The 18,524-nt window shown below is 44.2% G+C and overlaps 1 long non-coding RNA gene across 1 annotated transcript in view; it reads right to left on the reverse strand.

Annotated features, from left to right (window-relative positions):
* Positions 1-18,524, reverse strand: part of LOC119940437 — a 30,030-nt gene that overhangs the window by 5,478 nt on the left and 6,028 nt on the right. Inside the window, exon 2 of the long non-coding RNA XR_005454920.1 lies at positions 10,609-10,730. This is a non-coding gene — a long non-coding RNA (uncharacterized LOC119940437). The remainder of the gene's footprint in view (positions 1-10,608; positions 10,731-18,524) is intronic.

An 18,524-nucleotide genomic window follows, 5' to 3' on the forward strand; every position in this document is an offset into this window, starting at 1 on the left:
AATTTTCAAACACTGGGCATTAGTTAATAATAAAGCACATTAACTTCAAAACAGCTCAAGGTTTCAACTTCAAAGTTTTTATATCTGGCAGAGACACACCCTTCTATCACCTCTTAAATCCCTGATGGCTTTTTAATAATGATAATAATATTAATAATAATAATGGTACTTGTTAAGCACTTACTATGTGCCAAGCACTGCTGGCGTAGATACAAGTTAATCAGGTTGGACATGGTCGCTGTCCCACAAGGGGCTCACACTCATCCCCATTTTACAGATTAAGTAACTGAGGCCCAGAGAAGTTAAGTGACTTGCCCAAGGTCACACAGCAGACATGTGGTGGAGCCTGGATTAGAACCTAGGTCCTTCTGACTCCCAGGCCTGTGATCTATCCAGTAAGTCATGCAGCTTCTATCAAGATTAATGTATCTTAGATGATGATGGCACTGATGATGATGATGAAAGAATTTCCCAGAAAGGATGAAGGGTGAGTCTCATTCACATGACTGTGGGCCAAAGACCCACAAGTAAGAATGGATTACGAAGTTAGCGGTTATTTGGTATTAATGATTAGCACAGAATGATTTTCAGTCTCTCATCACTTCCAGTCACATTTCCATTCTGATCAAAGAGTAGAATGAGCATGTAGATTGGCAGATTGCAGCACCTCCTGAAATGTAGGCCAAGGTTTTTAGGAAGGCTTTCAATCAATCAACAATCAATCAGTGGTATCTGTTGAGCTCTTTCTGTGTTTATTGTATTGTGCTTTCTCAAGCACTTCTTGCAGTGCTCTGCACACAGTAAGCACTCAATAAATACGTTGAATGAATGAATGCCGAGCATGGAATGAAGAGCTTGGGAGAATAAAATTCAACAGGTGTGGTAGATACATTCCCTGCTCACAGTGAGTTTGCAGTTCTAGTGATGTGGTTGAGGTGGTTTTAGCAGAAAGTCGTAACCCCCAAGTTGGTACTGGCTGGTGGGAACCCCTAAAGTAGAGGGGTGTAGACCCAGAAGGAAGCAGGGTTGGGTCAGGGTGGGTGGGGAGGGGCAGGCTCAGATCCGGACTGAAGAACAGTGCTCCCTCACCCCACTACCCCTCTCCACGGCCTGAGTTTGGGTCACAAGATGGCCCTCCGGAGAAGTCAAGAATCTCACACTGCAATCTGCAGCTCGGGAAAGTGGAATAGTAATAGTAATACTTATGGTATTTGTTGAAGGCACGGTTTGACTTGGTGAGAGTGGCATTCCTGCCCCAACAGCTGCAGCCCATTAAATCTGTCCAATCTATCAATCAGTGGTATTCACTAAGAACTTACTGTGTGCAGAGTGCTGTACTAAGCATTTAAAAGAGTACAATATGACAGAGTCGGGGGACAATGATACCACTCCCAGTGAGGTGTAGCATTGGGAAGATAGATACAACAGCTGGCTACAAATCAGGCACTTTTAATTCCACTCCCTCTCAGTGCATGATCACCGGCCCAGGTACTGAGGGGTCAATATACATAGGTGGGGTTTTACAGCATCCTTTTATTCGCATAATCCAGCCCAGGCTGATACAGTCAGCTCCACTTGGCCCTCCCGGAGATGTTCCCACAGAAGCTCCAAATTCAAAGCAACCTGGAGTTTATCTCTCTGCCACAGAACCCAAGCCTCAGGAGGGCAAGGGGGACAAACTTCCTAGCGGAGGAGCTTATAGTCAAGAACGAAGGCATGCTGATATGAGCAAATAGGTAACACAAACCTGCTTGTGCATGGCACAGGAAAATACCTGATGTTAGTGGTACATGGAAGAAAATGTATCTAGAGTTGGGGCTGAGCTTTGAACCTGGAGAAGAGCTAGCTAGGGTGGTGGAATCCTGTTAAAAGACCTACCATTTTTAAAGGGAGGTAAATCATGACTTCAAAAAGCCCTCCCTTCTATGCCGCTGTGTATCTTCATTGCTGTTGCAGCTTCTTATAACAGATCATTTAAGGATTAACCTATTTGCAAGTGAATTTAAGTTTGGGTCTGTTCTGCAGCATGGTTTAGGGGAAAGAGTCCCAGACCTGGGAGTCCGGGGACCTGGGATTCTAATCCCGGCTCCACTTCTTGCCTGCTGAGTGACCTTTGGCAAGTCATAACTTCTCTGTGACTCAGTTTTCTCATTTGTAAAATAGGGATTTAAAACCTGTTCTATCTCCCCCTTAGATTCTGAGCCCTAGGTAGAATAGGGACTGTGTCTGACCTGATTATCTTGTATCTACTACAGAGCTTGGCACACAGTAAGCACTTAACAAATATCACAGTTTTCTTTTCTGGCTCTGGCCATGTTCCATTCCCACTGTGGAACTTCCTGAGATTCAGCAGAATATTTGTCCCTTTAAAGAACACTGTCTCAAAGGATGAGATAGATAAGATTATCAGTGGCAGGCTGGTAAGGGAATGAATGGAAGAGGAATCCCAGTACACTGAGTGAGAAATGTATCTGGGGGCATCCTAATTTCTCTGATGTAAGCAGAAAGAGCATCTGAAAATAGCAAAATCAAATGAAATTCCTAAAGGAAAAAATTGTGCTTTCTCAGCAAATCTTCCCTCGGGTGACTGTTGCCTCTTGCAATTCGCGGTAAATCAAGTTTTGTTGAAGAATTTTCTGCTTACATCAGAAATTCAATAATTCTTTCAGTTTCTGGGGAAGCAAAATTGGTTATTTTGCAAATAGAATTTCTCCAAATAATGAGCAACATTTCAAAATCTAAAGAGCAGATTTCAGAGTCTCCCATAGCAACAATTCCAATGTTCACGGTCTGTGAGGGGTGACTTCCTGAAACTTCCTAGCTATGCTTAATTCTAAATTATGATCCTTAATTATCAAAAGGGCAGCATTTATAATGTCCCTTTATGGGATCCTAGCTGCAAAGCAAGTAAAATCAAGGTAGCATAAACTCTGGAGACATTGGCTCAGGGACAGACTTTGAATAAAAACTGTTGGCAGTAATTACCATCTAAGAGCTTGCTTTCTTTCAGAATCATCACTTTAATCCGAGAAATTCATATTTTTAAAGGACTCAGTAGCTAGGAAACAGTCCTTCTTTAATTATAGCACAGTCTTCATAAAAACAATTTTCATCTTTAAAGTCTCTAGACTGTAAATTTCTTGTGGGCAGGGAATATGCCTACCAACTCTGTTGAACTGCCCTCTCCCAAGTGCTAAGTACAGGGCTATATACTCAGTAAGTGCTCAATAAATACCACTGATTGCATGATTCATTGGAGGAGGAGAGAACAAAATGAAGTAGCATCACATAGAGGAAAGAGTACAGGCCTGGGATTCAGAGTTCCTAGGTTCTAATCCCAGCTCCTCCAAGTACCTGTTTTATGACCCTGGGCAAGTCACGTAACTTCTCTGTGCCTGAGTTACCTCATCTATAAAATGAGGATTAAAATGGTGAGCCCTGTGGGGGATAGGGACTGTGTCCAACCTGATTATCTTGTATCTACCCCAGCACAAGGTACAGTATCTTTCACACTGTTAGTGCTTAGTGAATACCACTAAAAAACAAAAACAAAAAAAAACCTCTGAAATTCTATCTACAGGATCTGTCTTTTCTTATGCCGTCGAGTCGTTCCTGACCCATAGCGACACCATGGACACATCTCCCCCAGAAAGCCCCGCTCTCCATCTACAATCATTCTGGTAGTGTATCCATAGTGGATTCTTGGTAAAAATCCAGAAGTGGTTTACCATTGCCGCCTTCCGCGCAGTAAACTCGAGTCTCTGCCCTCCACTCTCTCCCCTCCTGTTGCTGCCCAGCATGGGTGAGTTTTGACTTGTAGCAGATTGCCTTCCACTGGCTAACCACTGGCCAAACTAGGAATGCAATAGGTAGGCCTCTGCTTGACTCTTCCTCCTGAGGCTGGTAGAGCACTGGAAACTCTCCAGCTGTGACCCTGAGAGGGGAAGGATCTGTCTTACTGTTATTTAATTGGCTTTATAGTTTATCTGCTCAAAATAGCAACTTCTAGTGACATCATGTTGATGTCTCAATTCTAAAAGACCTTTATATCTTTGAAACCAAGTCTGGCTTCATGAAGTATGTAATAACTGTTGAATGCAGAATACTAAATGTTCAAGTGAAATAATAGAGTTAGTAGACATGAACCTTGCCTTCAAGGAGCTTAAAATCTAGGGGGAGACAGATACAACAATAAAATTTAGGTAGGAGGAAGCAATAGGATGTAAATACATTTACCTAAATGCAGTGAGTAGAGGTGGGGAATGTGAGGCAAGGTGACACAGGAGTACTGAAGTGGCAGTTTGAGGGGTCGCAGTGTGTGGTGAAAGATTAATCAGGGAAGGCCTCTTGGAGAAGATGTAATTTCAGAAGGATCTTGAAGATGGGGAGAGCAGTGTTAATGAAAAGTAACAAAATGTAGTGGATACAGCACGGGCCTGGGAGTCAGAAGGTAATGGATTCTAATCCTGACTCCGCCATTTGTCTGTTGTGTGATCTTGGGCAAGTCACTTCACTGGGTCTCAGTTACCTCATCTGTAAAATGGAGATTGAGACTGATCCCCTCATGGAACAGGGACTGTGTCCAATCTGATTTGCTTTTATCTATCCCAATGCTTAGTACAATGCCTAGCACTTAGTAAATGTTTAACAAATACTACAATTATTATTATTAGTAGTAGTAGTAGTAATTGATCTCAGTGGTATTGTTGAGTGCTTACTGGTTGTAGAGCACTGTACTAAGTGCCTGGGAAAGTACAATGCAATAGAATTGGTGGAGTGGTCACTGCCCAAAAGAAGTTTACATTCTATGGGATTTGAAGGCGAGGGAGTTTCAGGCAGAGAGGAGGCTGTAAGCAACAAGTTAGCAGAGAGAGAGAGAGAGAGAGAGAGGAGAAAGAGACACTGTGAATAGGTTGGCTTGAAAAGAGTGAAACATGTAAACTGGTGGGTAGAGGGGAAGGAGCTGGGATAAGTAGTGAAGAGAGAGCTAATCCCACACATGGGTTCTAATCCTGGCTCCGCCACTTGTCTGCTGTGTGACCTTGGGCAAGTCACTTAACTTCTCTGTGCCTTAGAAACCTCATCTGTAAAATGGGGATTAATACTGTGAGTCCCACTTGGGACAACCTGATTACCTTGTATCTACCTCAGCACTTAGAACAGTGCTTGGCACATAGTAAGCACTTAACAAATACTATAATTATGATTATTATTAGAGCTGAGCCATGTTAAATCATCCCTCTCAAGGTACATGCTCAAAAGGCCAGCATTATTATTATTATTATCATTATTATTAGAGACTGTGAGCCCCACATGGGACAGGGACTATTGTCCAACTCAATCTGCTTGTATCAACCCCAGCGCTTAGTACAGTGCCTGGCACATAGTAAGCGCTTGACAAATACCATCATTATCATTGTCATTATTATTTTTAAAAATAGAAATGTGTGCATAGTAAGCGCTCAATAAATACCATCGATTAATTGATTGAATTCCTTGTTCGTAGTTTTCTAATTCCAGCTGGCCATATAGCAGCAGTTTGGGTAGCTACTCTCTTCATGATGAAGGAGAATTGGGATGGATATTTTTGTGCTCTTTAAGCTTGGCTGTGTTCCAAGACCTCCCAGTATGTGACGTTGTCTGGTCATTCGGTACACTGAGCAGGCAATACTAAAGAGACAGCTTTAGAAACTATAATAATAATAATAATGATAGTATTTGTTAAGCACTTACTATATGTCAAGCACTGTTTCTAGCACTGGGGTAGATACAAATTAATCAGGTTGTACACAATCTCTGTCTCACCTGAGGCTCACAATCTTAATCCCAATTTTACAAATGAGGTAACTGAGGCACAGTGAAGTGAAATGACTTGACCAAGGTAACTCAGCAGGCAAGTGGAGGAGCCAGGATGAGAACTCAGGTCCTCCTGACTCCCAGGCCCGGGCTCTATCCACTAGGCCAAGCTTCTTCTCTTCTCTAGATGGTTAGCTTTTTATGGGCAGGGAATGTATCTGCTAATTCTACTGTATTGTATTCTCCCAAGTGCTTAGTGCAATGCTCTGAACATAATGCTCGTTAAATAGCATTGATTTATTCTCTGATAACTTTAATCTCATAGCTATATAGAAGGTTGAATACTATAAATGTTATGTAAGTTTTGGACTAAAACTAGAGGCTAGTTTTTGCCAAGCTCGATTTGTCCATTTTCCACAGAAAATGCTGCTCTTTCACATTCAGTTTTCTACTTCTTTGTTTCTACGTGAAACACTGGACATTGTACTGCCTTGATAGCAGAAATCAGTGACAGTGAATATGAAATGATTGAATGCCTGTGAATAATCAGTCCTTAGAATTTTTCCTAGGGTTGTTACAGGGTGTCGGGTAGAAGTTGCATTTTAAAGAAAACATGGTATTCGTTAAGAGCTTTTTATGTGCCAGGCACTGTAATAAGTGCTGGGGTAGATACGAGCACATCAGGTTGGCCATATTCCCTCTCACACACGAGTCTTTATCCCCATTTTACAGATGAGGTAACAAACACAGAGAAGTGAAGTGACTTGTCCAAGGTAACACAGCAGACAAGTGGCAGAGCTGAAATAAAAACCCAAGTCCTCTGACTCCCAGGCCCTTGCTCTATCCACTAGGCCATGCAGCTTCTCTATGCTATGTGCTGTTTGCTATATGACCCTTGGAAAATTCATTAAGCTTCTCAGCGACTGAGTTATCTCATTGGCAAAATGAGGATAAAATACCTATTCTCCCTCCCTTTTAGCTCCATTTGGGACAGGGACAGCTTCTGATCCAATTGACTTGTATCTATCCCGATCCTTATGCTTGATGCTCAGTAAGTGTTTAAAAAATACCAAAATAATAATGTATTATTATTGTGATGATGATGATGATGATGATGATCATTATTATTATTAGGAAGTGTAGTGTCTTTGAGTCAAACTTTTCCAATGTCTAACCTGTGTCCCAGGAAATGGGAGCAAGCTAGCAGTCACGGTCCTGCAGACTTCTGCAAAGACCAGAGGGTGCCCTCTTGCTACTTCTGGAAAGGAAAATCCCAGTGTGGAGGCATAAAATGTTACGGTTTGTCTCATTGCATGTTCCTGAACCATCTGCAGTTTCCCAGTCTTCTTTCCAGTAGGAGAAATAGCCAGATGGCAAGGACGGATCTTCTGAATCCAATAGAATTCTGCTCCCCCAGCCCCAGATCTGTATTTGATGCTGCACAGAGCTGGGAAAGAGCTGCTTTGTTATCTAGGTGGATTAGATCTACAAGCAAAGAGGAAATCTTATCAGAGCTGTGGTTGGGCTCAACTGACATGTGGTTGAGTTGAAAGAGCCCAGGCCTGGGAGTCAGAAGGACCTGGGTCCTAATCCTGGCTCTGCCACTTGTCTGCTGTGTGACCTTGGGCTAGTCACTTAACTTCTCTGTGCCTCAGTTTCCTCATCTGCAAAATGGGGATTAAGACTCTGACCCCCATGTGGGACATGGACCATGTGCCAGCTGATTGAACGAGTTGTCTACACGCGCTGCCTAGAATTCCTCAACAACAACTCTCTCCTCGACCCCCTCCAGTCTGGCTTCCGTCCCCTTCATTCCACGGAAACTGCCCTCTCAAAGGTCACCAATGACCTCCTGCTTGCCAAATCCAAAGGCTCATATTCTGTCCTAATCCTCCTCGACCTCTCAGCTGCCTTTGACTCTGTGGACCACCCCCTTCTCCTCAACACGCTATCTGACCTTGGCTTCACAGACTCCGTCCTCTCCTGGTTCTCCTCTTATCTCTCCGGTCGTTCTTTCTCAGTCTCTTTTGCAGGCTCCTCCTCCCCCTCTCATCCCCTTACTGTGGGGGTTCCCCAAGGTTCAGTGCTTGGTCCCCTTCTGTTCTCAATCTACACTCACTCCCTTGGTGACCTCATTCGCTCCCACGGCTTCAACTATCATCTCTACGCTGATGACACCCAGATCTACATCTCTGCCCCTGCTCTCTCCCCCTCCCTCCAGGCTCGCATCTCCTCCTGCCTTCAGGACATCTCCATCTGGATGTCCGCCCGCCACCTAAAGCTCAACATGTCGAAGACTGAGCTCCTTGTCTTCCCTCCCAAACCTTGTCCTCTCCCTGACTTTCCCATCTCTGTTGACGGCACTACCATCCTTCCCGTCTCACAAGCCCGCAAGCTTGGTGTCATCCTCGACTCCGCTCTCTCATTCACCCCTCACATCCAAGCCGTCACCAAAACCTGCCGGTCTCAGCTCCGCAACATTGCCAAGATCCGCCCTTTCCTCTCCATCCAAACTGCTACCCTGCTCATTCAAGCTCTCATCCTATCCCGTCTGGACTACTGCACCAGCCTTCTCTCTGATCTCCCATCCTCGTGTCTCTCTCCACTGCAATCCATACTTCATGCTGCTGCCCGGATTATCTTTGTCCAGAAACGCTCTGGGCATATTACTCCCCTCCTCAAAAATCTCCAGTGGCTACCAATCAATCTGCACATCAGGCAGAAACTCCTCACCCTGGGCTTCAAGGCTGTCCATCACCTCGCCCCCTCCTACCTCACCTCCCTTCTCTCCTTCTACTGCCCAGCCCGCAACCTCCGCTCCTCCACCGCTAATCTCCTCACTGTACCTCGTTCTCACCTGTCCCGCCGTCGACCCCCGGCCCACGTCATCCCCCGGGCCTGGAATGCCCTCCCTCTGCCCATCCGCCAAGCTAGCTCTCTTCCTCCCTTCAAGGCCCTACTGAGAGCTCACCTCCTCCAGGAGGCCTTCCCAGACTGAGCCCCTTCCTTCCTCTCCCCCTCGTCCCCCTCTCCATCCCCCCATCTTACCTCCTTCCCTTCCCCACAGCACCTGTATCTATGTATATATGGTTGTACATATTTATTACTCTATTTATTTATTTATTTATTTATTTTACTTGTACATTTCTATCCTATTTATTTTATTTTGTTGGTATGTTTGGTTCTGTTCTCTGTCTCCCCCTTTTAGACTGTGAGCCCACTGTTGGGTAGGGACTGTCTCTATGTGTTGCCAATTTGTACTTCCCAAGCGCTTAGTACAGTGCTCTGCACATAGTAAGCGCTCAATAAATACGATTGATTGATTGATTGATTGATTGATTAGCTTATATATACCAGCATTTAGTACAGTGCCTGGCACATATTAGGGGTGTAGCAAATACCATTTTGAAAAACCCCACTTTTAGTGGTTCCATCAGTAAAAATGGATCTTGACCATTTTGAAATAATGTAAGACGCAGTCCTAGAGAAGTAATTTATACCCAGTGTGCATTTAAATGCTTCAAAGCTAACAATTTGTTTATCTTTTAGCCTGACCCTTTTGTGAACAGCATGAGATCATTCCACATAATTTCCCTACCTCAAACCACCAGATGCAGACTGCCTTGTTCTGGGAAATGACAGTGACAGAAAAATGTGCAATCTTCCAATGTAGCATTCAGTAGACAAGGTAATTCACGTATGGCGGATTAAACCTTCTTTTCCCCTACTCCCTCTTCCTTCTGTGTCATCTCTGTACTTGGATCTGTAACCTTTAAGCACTTGATATTCTCCCCTCCTTCAGCCCACAGCAGCTATGTACAGTTCTGTAATTTATTTATAGAAATGTCTGTCTGTATAGACTGTAAATTCCTTATGGGTAGGGAGTATATCTACCAATTCTGTCGTATTATACTCTCCCAAGCTCTTAGTGAGCTCCCTCTAGACTCTGAGCTTGTTGTGGGCAGGAAATGTGTCTGTTTATTGTTATATTGTATTCTCCCAATCTTAGGACACAGTAAGTGCTCAATAAATATGATTGAATTAATGAATACCTTGCACACAGTAAGCACTCAATAAATACCACTGATTGATTAGGGTTACGCCCTAACCCTAACCCAAACCCTGACCAAAATTATCAAGGTAGAAGGGTGGGTGAATGGGTAAAGGAGAGAGATTAATTTTGTAGAAAATGCTAGGAGGAACATGGAAAGTCTTAATGGAGGAAATATTCTTGTGTGGGTGTGTGCAAATGTATACGTACATATTTGTGTATCTGTTTCTGTGTAAGGAAAAAAGACAGGTGTGTGTGTGTGTGTGTGTGTGTGTGTGTGAGAATCAGCATGGCTTAGTGGAAAGAGTACGGGCTTGAGAGTCTGAGTTCGTGGCTTCTAATCTCGGTTCCAGCTGTGAGACTTTGGACAAGTCACTTAACTTCTCTGTGCCTCAGTTACCTCATTTGTAAAATGAAGCTGAAGACTGTGAGCCCCACCTGGGACAACCTGATAACCCTGTATCTCCTCCAGTGCCTAGAACAGTGCTTGGCACAAAGTAAGCGCTTAACAAACACTATTATTTTTATACAGAGAGAGAGAGAGAACTGCCTTTTTTAAAGAAAGCATTACTGATGATCAAATCCTAACCATAAATGTTTGAATGTGGTTAAGGAGACTGGTGTAGACTGACCACAATTTGTTATACTTCTGCACTACAGAGAGATCCTTGCTATATCAATGAATGAAATTGCTTAATAAATAGCTGAATGCTCAAACGAATCTGCATAAATGCTGAGGGCTGGTTAAAATGCTTACGTACTAAGGGTGGCTGAGAAATTAATCCAATTTGGGATTATTTGCGGAAGGCTTCTGGGTAGAAGAAGGATTTGAAGATGAGGAGAGCTGCGGCTTTGTGGATTTGAAGAGGACGGGAGTTTCAGGCTGTGGGAAAAGAGAGAACAAGGGGTTGGAGGTGGAATCGTCCAGGTTTTTCTAAACTTTCTCTAGGCACTAAGTATTAGACTTGCCCATGTGATGTCACGATGAAACCTGTATTTCCTGAAACTGATTTTAGCTTAAGGACAAAACAGATGTGATAACTCCGTCTTCAAGAACAGTAAAACCCTGGGAGCAATATCATTTTCACAAAAGCCCTCACTCCTTGTGTTTGGGGAAGAAATATTGGGAAGCTTCATGGACCATGAATATATCACTATAATAATATATCTAGCAGACACATATTTCTGAAGATCATTTTTTCTCTAAATGAAATATTTTTGAGAGTTGGTATCAGTAATTCAAGGTTATATTATAATCATTGATTTTGTTTTTATTGCAGTACTCTCTGAGGGGAGTTATCGTATCTATTGGCTACCCAAAACCAACACTTCTATGGCAATTTTGTTGCCTGTTAGTATTGAATGATGTACAGGACAAAGCATATTCAAATTTAAGCTGTTTTTAATTATTTACAATTAGGTGTTTGACATGGCAATTACTCTGCTCTGGTAAGTTGTGTAGTAAAAATAATTTATAATGCAATAAAGCAAAGAAATCACTAGTTAAGGAAATTTCCAGAGCTCTGTTATGCCAGTATCAAAGCTGCATATCCCACCAGCCTCCTGTAAGGGCCATTTTAAGTAGGATAGTTGGAGTTCACACCAGCAAGACACTGACTTCTTTGTGAATCATGTTTCTCTACTCTGAGGCCACAATGTCACTAAAAGAATTTTAGTGTCACTTTAGATTCATGACCCTCTGAGTACCTATCTCCTAGCAGAAAGATTGAGGTAGATTAGTGTAAATCGTTCAATCAATAGTATTTTGATCCAAAACCTTATTTTGGCCTTCTCATATCAAAGGTTTTCCAGTCTCCATCATCTTTGAGCCATGGCCCTTCTTCCAAGTTTTCACATAGTTCTTAGGCCACAAAATGTGTCTTAGTTCACCCTATTCCTCATTGGCCAATCCCATTTCCTCTCTCCTAATCACATCCAGCTCCTCAATCATCAGCATCTTCAACAACATTTAATGAGTCCCCACTTGGGGCAGAGCACATACTGAGCTCTTATTGAATGTGTACCAAGACATTTGGAAATACACAATAGAAGTAAAAAACACAGGGCTCTCTGTCTAAGCGGGAGGGAGAACTGGTATTTCAAACCCATTCTGCAGGTGAGGAAACTGAGGCACAGATAAATTAAGCAATGAGAATGAGGGAACTAGGACTAGAACCCAGGATTAGAACTGCCATCCTGTGCTTGTCCCACTAGACCACACCATTCAACCTTGGACTTCTGCGTCCTTAGTAACGATTCCGGTGTTGGAAATATTCCCTCAAGAAACACTTGACCTACCAGCTCTGCTGAAAAAATGTAGTTTTTTTTATGCCTCTTGGCATTCTGAAGCATTTCAGTCACTTCTGGCCTCTTATGTCCCCTGCAAGCTAAGGTCAGGTAAGTATCCTGGATAAGGCTGTGCCGCAAAGGTGGTACAGGCCTAGATTCTGTCCACCTTCATTCATTCAATCATATTAATTGAGCACTTACTGTGTGCAGAGCACTGTACTAAGCACTTACCACTATACTCTCCCCTTCCTAGCCCTCCAGCTGCTTACCCCTGTGCCACGAGGCTAAAGCCGGTATGTATCTCCCAATCAATCAATCAACTGTATTTATTGAGTGTTTACTTAATAATAATAATTATGGCATTTATTAAGTGCTTACTATGTGCAAAGCACTGTTCTAAGCACTGGGGAGGTTATAAAGTGATCAGGTTGTCCCATGGGGGGGCTCACAGTCTTAATCCCCATTTTACAGATGAGAGAACTGAGGCACAGAGAAGTTAAGTGACTTGCCCATAGTCACACAGCTGACAAGTGGCAGAGCCGGAATTTGAACCCATGACCTCTGACTCCAAAGCCCGGGCTTTCCACTGAACCACGCTGCTTCTCTTAGCCATGCTGCTTCTCTTGTGTGCAGAGCACTTGTGTGCAGAGCACTGTACTAAGCACTTGGAAGAGTATAATATCGGAGTTAGTAGATCTGTTTCCTGCCCTCAGAGAGCTTATAGTCTCCCTTCAGCATATACGCTCCCCGGCCTCACTGCCCTCAGACACTAAACCGAAAGAAAATGGAAAGGACTGGCTGAGGATGAACTGGGGCTTTCAGTCCAGTTGCTCCTCGTTCCTTTGCAGTGGAGAGGCCAGAGAAGGAGCTGGGACATTTCACTCCATCACCTCTGGGAGTATGACAAAGGAGACTTTCGACCCAGGTTTTACTGAGCTCCGAAAGATGGGTAGAAGGGTTTCACTTACATCCCTGCCTTCTAGCAACTCATACCCCGGAGCTCTTTCTGTGACAACCAGTTTCGCTGGCCCCCACATTTAGGAAGGGGAAGAGAAAACCTGGAGAGTCACTCTATAGTGCCCTGTCCTGAGGGAAGTGTGAATAATTAGCCCAGCTAATCAGAGAGGACTGGGGAAGAAGTGGCATTGGGGGAACTGGCAGGTATTTGGAGGAGAAGACCTCCAAGATCCGCCCTTTCCTCTCCATTCAAACCACTACTTTGTTAGTATAATCACTCAACATATCCCAACTGGATTACCGCATCAGAATCCTTTCTGATCTTCCAACCTCCTGTCTCTCTTCACATCCGTTTATACTTCACTCTGCTGCCCGGATTATCTTCCTATAGAAATGCTCTGGGCAGGTCACCCCCCCCTCCTCAAAAATCTCCAATGGTTGCTTATCAACCTCTGTATCAAGCAAAAACTCCTCACTATTGGCTTCAAAACCCTCTTTCACCTTGCCCCTTCCTACCTCACCTCCCTTCTCTCCTTCTACAGTCCAGCCCGCAAACTCCGCTCCTCTGCCGCTACCCACCTCATTGTGCCTCTTTCTCACCTGTCCCGCTGTCGACCCCTGGCCCAATCCTACCACTGGCCTGGAATGCCCTCCCTCCTCACATCTGCCAAACTACCATACTTCCCCGCTTCAAAACCCTACTGAAAGCTCACCTCCTCCAGGAGGCCTTCTCAGGTTGAGGCCCCCCTTTTCCTCTGCTCCTCCTCCCCTCCCCATTATCCCGACTTCCTCCCTCTGCTCTACCCCCCCCACCCCACAGCAGTTGTGTATATTTGTACCTATTTATTATTTTACTTATTTTATTAATGAGGTATATATATCTATAATTCTATTTATATTGATGCCTGTCTACTTGCTTTGTTTTGCATTGTTGTCTGTCTCCCCCCTTCTAGACTGTGAGCCTGTTGTTAGGTAGGGATTTTCTCTATTTGTTGCCGAATTGTACTTTCCAAGCGCTTAGTACAGTGCTCTGCACACAGTAAGTGCTCAATAAATATGATTGAGTGAATCTGAGGGGAGAGGGAAGTGAGCCACATGTCTAGGAGCATAGGACCTAGGAAGGGTTCAGGCTGTGACCCTGAACAGACACAGGGCCAGGGAGGGATCAGAGAGGATCCTGGGTGAGAGATAGAGCCCCTTGGCGTTTCAGGGTTCAGTGGCCAGGACCCAGAGGAGCGAGGTTCTTGGAGACCCTGCTTCTGAAGAGGGTGAGATTTGTACCTGGAACATCTTAGAAAAGACAGAAGGGATCAGAGGAAGGGATCAGAGGAACGTGAGTCCTGTGATGCCTACAAGAAGTATAGAGTGTTCAGAGGTGAGATGATGATGATGGTATTTATTTAATGCTTATTCTGTCAAGTGCTGTTCTAAGCATTGGGGCAGAAACAAACTAATCAGGTTGGACACAGTCCCTGTCCCACATGGGACTCAAGGTCTTAATCCCCTTTTCACAGATGAGGTAATTGAGGCATAGAGAAGTGAAGTGACTCGGCTGAGGTCACACAGCCGGCAAGTGTCAGAGCTGGGATTAAAACCCAGATCCTTCTGATTCCTAGGCCTGGGCTCTTTCCATTAGGTCAGGCTGCCTCCCATGGGAAAGTATGCTTCCCATGCTGCTTTTCTTGGGAGAGTATTATAATATTAGATTAGTAGTAATTACATTGGCTCTGTACCCTTTAAGCTCTCGATATTCTAACCACCTTCTCCCCACAGCACTTATGTACATATCCAAAATTTATTTTCATGCCTGTCTCCTAATCTAGGCTGTAAAATCCTATGGACAGGAAACATATCTACCAACTAGGTTGTGCTGTACTCTCTCAACACCTAGTACAGTGCTCCGCACACAGTGAGCACCAAATAAATACCATTGAGTGATTGATTGATTTAAGGAAAAGCTGTTTGAAACAATTATTTTCATTGTTAATGAATCATGACACTAAGCTATTAAGAGCTGAGATCTTGGTGTCTGCCTGGGTTAGAGGCTGGAGGATAAGCTCTGGACTCCGGGGAGACATGACCAAGGGAGAGAGTGTTTTCTCAGTGAGCTTTCTGCAGCCAGGCCCAGGATGGGGTTTCTGATGGCCAGGATAGTTTCTGATGGCTCCTTCACCTGTGGGGAGATTCCTGTCCTTCTGTCAAAAGGTAATGACAGCTACAGGGGTACATGGACTTGGGATGCACTGAGGAGGAAGAGTCCCCAAGTCTGCATTAGCTTATTGGAAAAACTGGGGGGCCTCAGGAGCCAGTGGAGGCTGATCAGGGTCTGAGCACTACTTGAGTCAATCAGTAAGTCAGTTGTAATTATTGAGTGCTTACTGTGTGCAGAACACTGGACTAAGCACTTGGGAGAGTACAATATATCAGTAAACAAACACATCCCCTGCCCAGCAATGACTTTACGGTCTAGAAGGGGAAACAGGTGCTAAAATCCAACCTTTCCTCTCCATCCAAACTGCTATCACATTAGTACAATCTCTCATCCTACCCCGCCTGGATTACTGCTTTGGCCTCCTTGCTGATCTACCAGCCTCCTGTCTCTCCCCACTCCAGTCCATACTTCACTCTGCTGCCCAGATCATTTTTCTACAGAAACGTTCAGGGCATCTCACCCTGCTCCTCCAAAAACTCCAGTGATTGCCCATCCACCTCCACATCAAACAGAAACTCCTCCCCATTGGCTTCAAAGCACTCTTCTACCTTGTCCCAACTTACCTCACCTCTCTTCTCTCCTTCTAAAACCCAGCTTGAACACTTCACTCTCCAGTTTTAACCTCCAGTTAACACTCCAGTGGCTACCAATCAACCTACGCATCAGGCAAAAGCTCCTCACCCTCGACTTCAAGGCTTTCCATCACCTCACCCCCTCCTACCTCACCTCCCTTCTCTCCTTCTACAGCCCAGTCCGCACCCTCAGCTCCCCTGCCGCTAATCTCCTCACCGTGCCTCGTTCTCACTTGTCCCACCATCGATCCCCGGCCCACATCTACCCCCTGGCCTGGAATGCCCTCCCTCCACACATCTGCCAAGATAGCTCTCTTCCTCCCTTCAAGGCCCTACTGAGAGCTCACCACCTCCAGGAGGCCTTCCCAGACTGAGCCCCCTCCTTCCTCTCTCCCTCCTCCCCCTCCCCATCCCACCCCTTACCTCCTTCCCCTCCCCACAGCACCTGTATATATGTATATATGTTTGTATGTATTTATTACTCTCTTTTATTTGTACATGTTTATTCTATTTATTTTATTTTAATACGTTTTGTTTTGTTCTCTGTCTCCCCCTTCTAGACTGTGAACCCACTGTTGGGTAGGGATCGTCTCTATATGTTGCCAACTTGTACTTCCCAAGAGCTTAGTACAGTGCTCTGCACACAGTGAGCGCTCAATAGATACGATTGAATGTATGAATGAATGAATTCTCACTGTGCCTCGATCTTGCCTGTCTCACCGCCTACCCCTGGTCCACGTTCTGCTGCTGGCCTGGAATACCCTCCCTCCTCAAATCTGACAGAAAATTACTCTTTCCCTCTTCAAAGCCTTATTAAAGGCAAATCTTCTCCAAGAGGCCTTCCGGGACTAAGCTCCCCTTTTTCTCCTCTCCCACTCCCTTCTCACCCTGACTTACTCCCTTTGTTTTTCTCCCCTCCCGGCCCCACAGCACTTATGCACATATCTGTAATTGATTTATTTGTATTGATGTCTGTCTTCCTGCTCTTCACTGTAATCTCGTGGGTGGGGAATGTGTCGGTTTATTGTTGTATTGTACTTTCCCAAGCACCTAGTAAAGTAGTCTGCATACAGTAAGCACTCAATAAATATGATTGATTGAATGAATGACATTAATATAAATAAATGAAGGATCTTTCAGCTGGAATTTAATGCTGAGGACACCTGGTAATATCAACTCTAGAAGAGAAGCAGCGTGGCCCAATAGAAAGAGCATAAGTCTGGGAGTCAGGAGACCTGAGTCCTGATCCCAGCTATGCCACTTGTCTGCTTTGACTATGGGAAGTTACTTAACTTCTCTGTGCCTCAGTTTCATCATCTGTAAAATGGGAGTTAAATAACTGGTGTACCTCCCCTTTAAACTGTGAGCCCCATTTGGGACAGGGACTATATATGATCTGATTATGATGTTTCAGCCCCCAGTACTTGGAACATAGTAAGTGCTTAATGAATATTTTTATTATTAGAAAGATGAATTCCTCATTTTCTCTGCTGCCTAAGTGAACATTTCTGCTCCATATTGCATCTGAGTGATTGTGTTTAGGGTACTTTAATGGTTAATGGGGGAAAAACAATAAATAATCTCATCTAAAGTCCTATTACAGGAATCTGCAACAGAAGTCAATTAATTTCTTTTACATTCCTATTGCCTCTCTCACTAATGTTCTTGTTTCTTTGCTGGGCAACCAAGGGAGAACAATGTTGACATCATTATTCAGATTCTTTTGAATGTAAACACTGGCAGAAAATGAGAGAGAAATTCATCACAGTCATTTATAAGCCACTGTCACTTTAAATATCCGGAATGCTTGGGACTTGGACATTGCTGGATTTTAATTTTTCCAGATTTCAGAGTGGCTTGTTTTCTGAAGAGAAAAGATGTGAGGAGGTGGGTGGAAGACATGACAAAGTTACTTGTGAGACACAGACACCCAGTGGGAGTGAAAATGCAAGGCATTAAACATTTCTGTGGTTTTCTTCCTTCAGCATGATCAGGGAAGGAAGTCTTCTGAAAGGGAGAGGCAAGGAAAAAGGGAGGGAAGAATGGGGTGAGGAAAAGGAATGAAGGGGAGAAGGAAACATTGTCTTGACTTTTGCAGTTTCGGAATTTGCTATGGCTGGATTTTGAAATTGCTCCATCCACATGAGAAGTAGCGTGGCCTAGTGGATAGAACACAGGCCTGGGAGTTAGAAGGACCTGGGTTCTAATCCTGTCCTCCACCACTTGTCTGCTGTGTCATCTTGGGCAAGTCACATAATAGTAATAATGGCATTTATTAAGAGCTTACTATGTGCAAAGCAGTTCTAAGCGCTGGGGAGGTTTCAGGGTGATCAGGTCGTCCCACGAGGGGCTCGCAGTCTTAATCCCCATTTTACAGATGAGGTAACTAAGGCACAGAGAAGTTAAGTGACTTGCCCAAAGTCACACAGCTGACCACTGGCAGAGCTGGGATTTGAACTCATGACCTCTGACTCCAAAGCCTGGGCTTTTTCCACTGAACCACACTGCTTAATGTGTCTGTGCCTCAGTTACCTCATCTGAATAAATGCCATTATAAAAAAAAATAATAGAGATTAAGACTGTAAACCCTATGTAGGACAGAGACTGTGTCCAACCTGCTGAATAGTAAGTGCTTAACAAATACCAT

This window comes from Tachyglossus aculeatus, chromosome 18 (genome assembly GCF_015852505.1).
Source record: "Tachyglossus aculeatus isolate mTacAcu1 chromosome 18, mTacAcu1.pri, whole genome shotgun sequence".
Classification (NCBI taxonomy): Eukaryota; Metazoa; Chordata; class Mammalia; order Monotremata; family Tachyglossidae; genus Tachyglossus; species Tachyglossus aculeatus.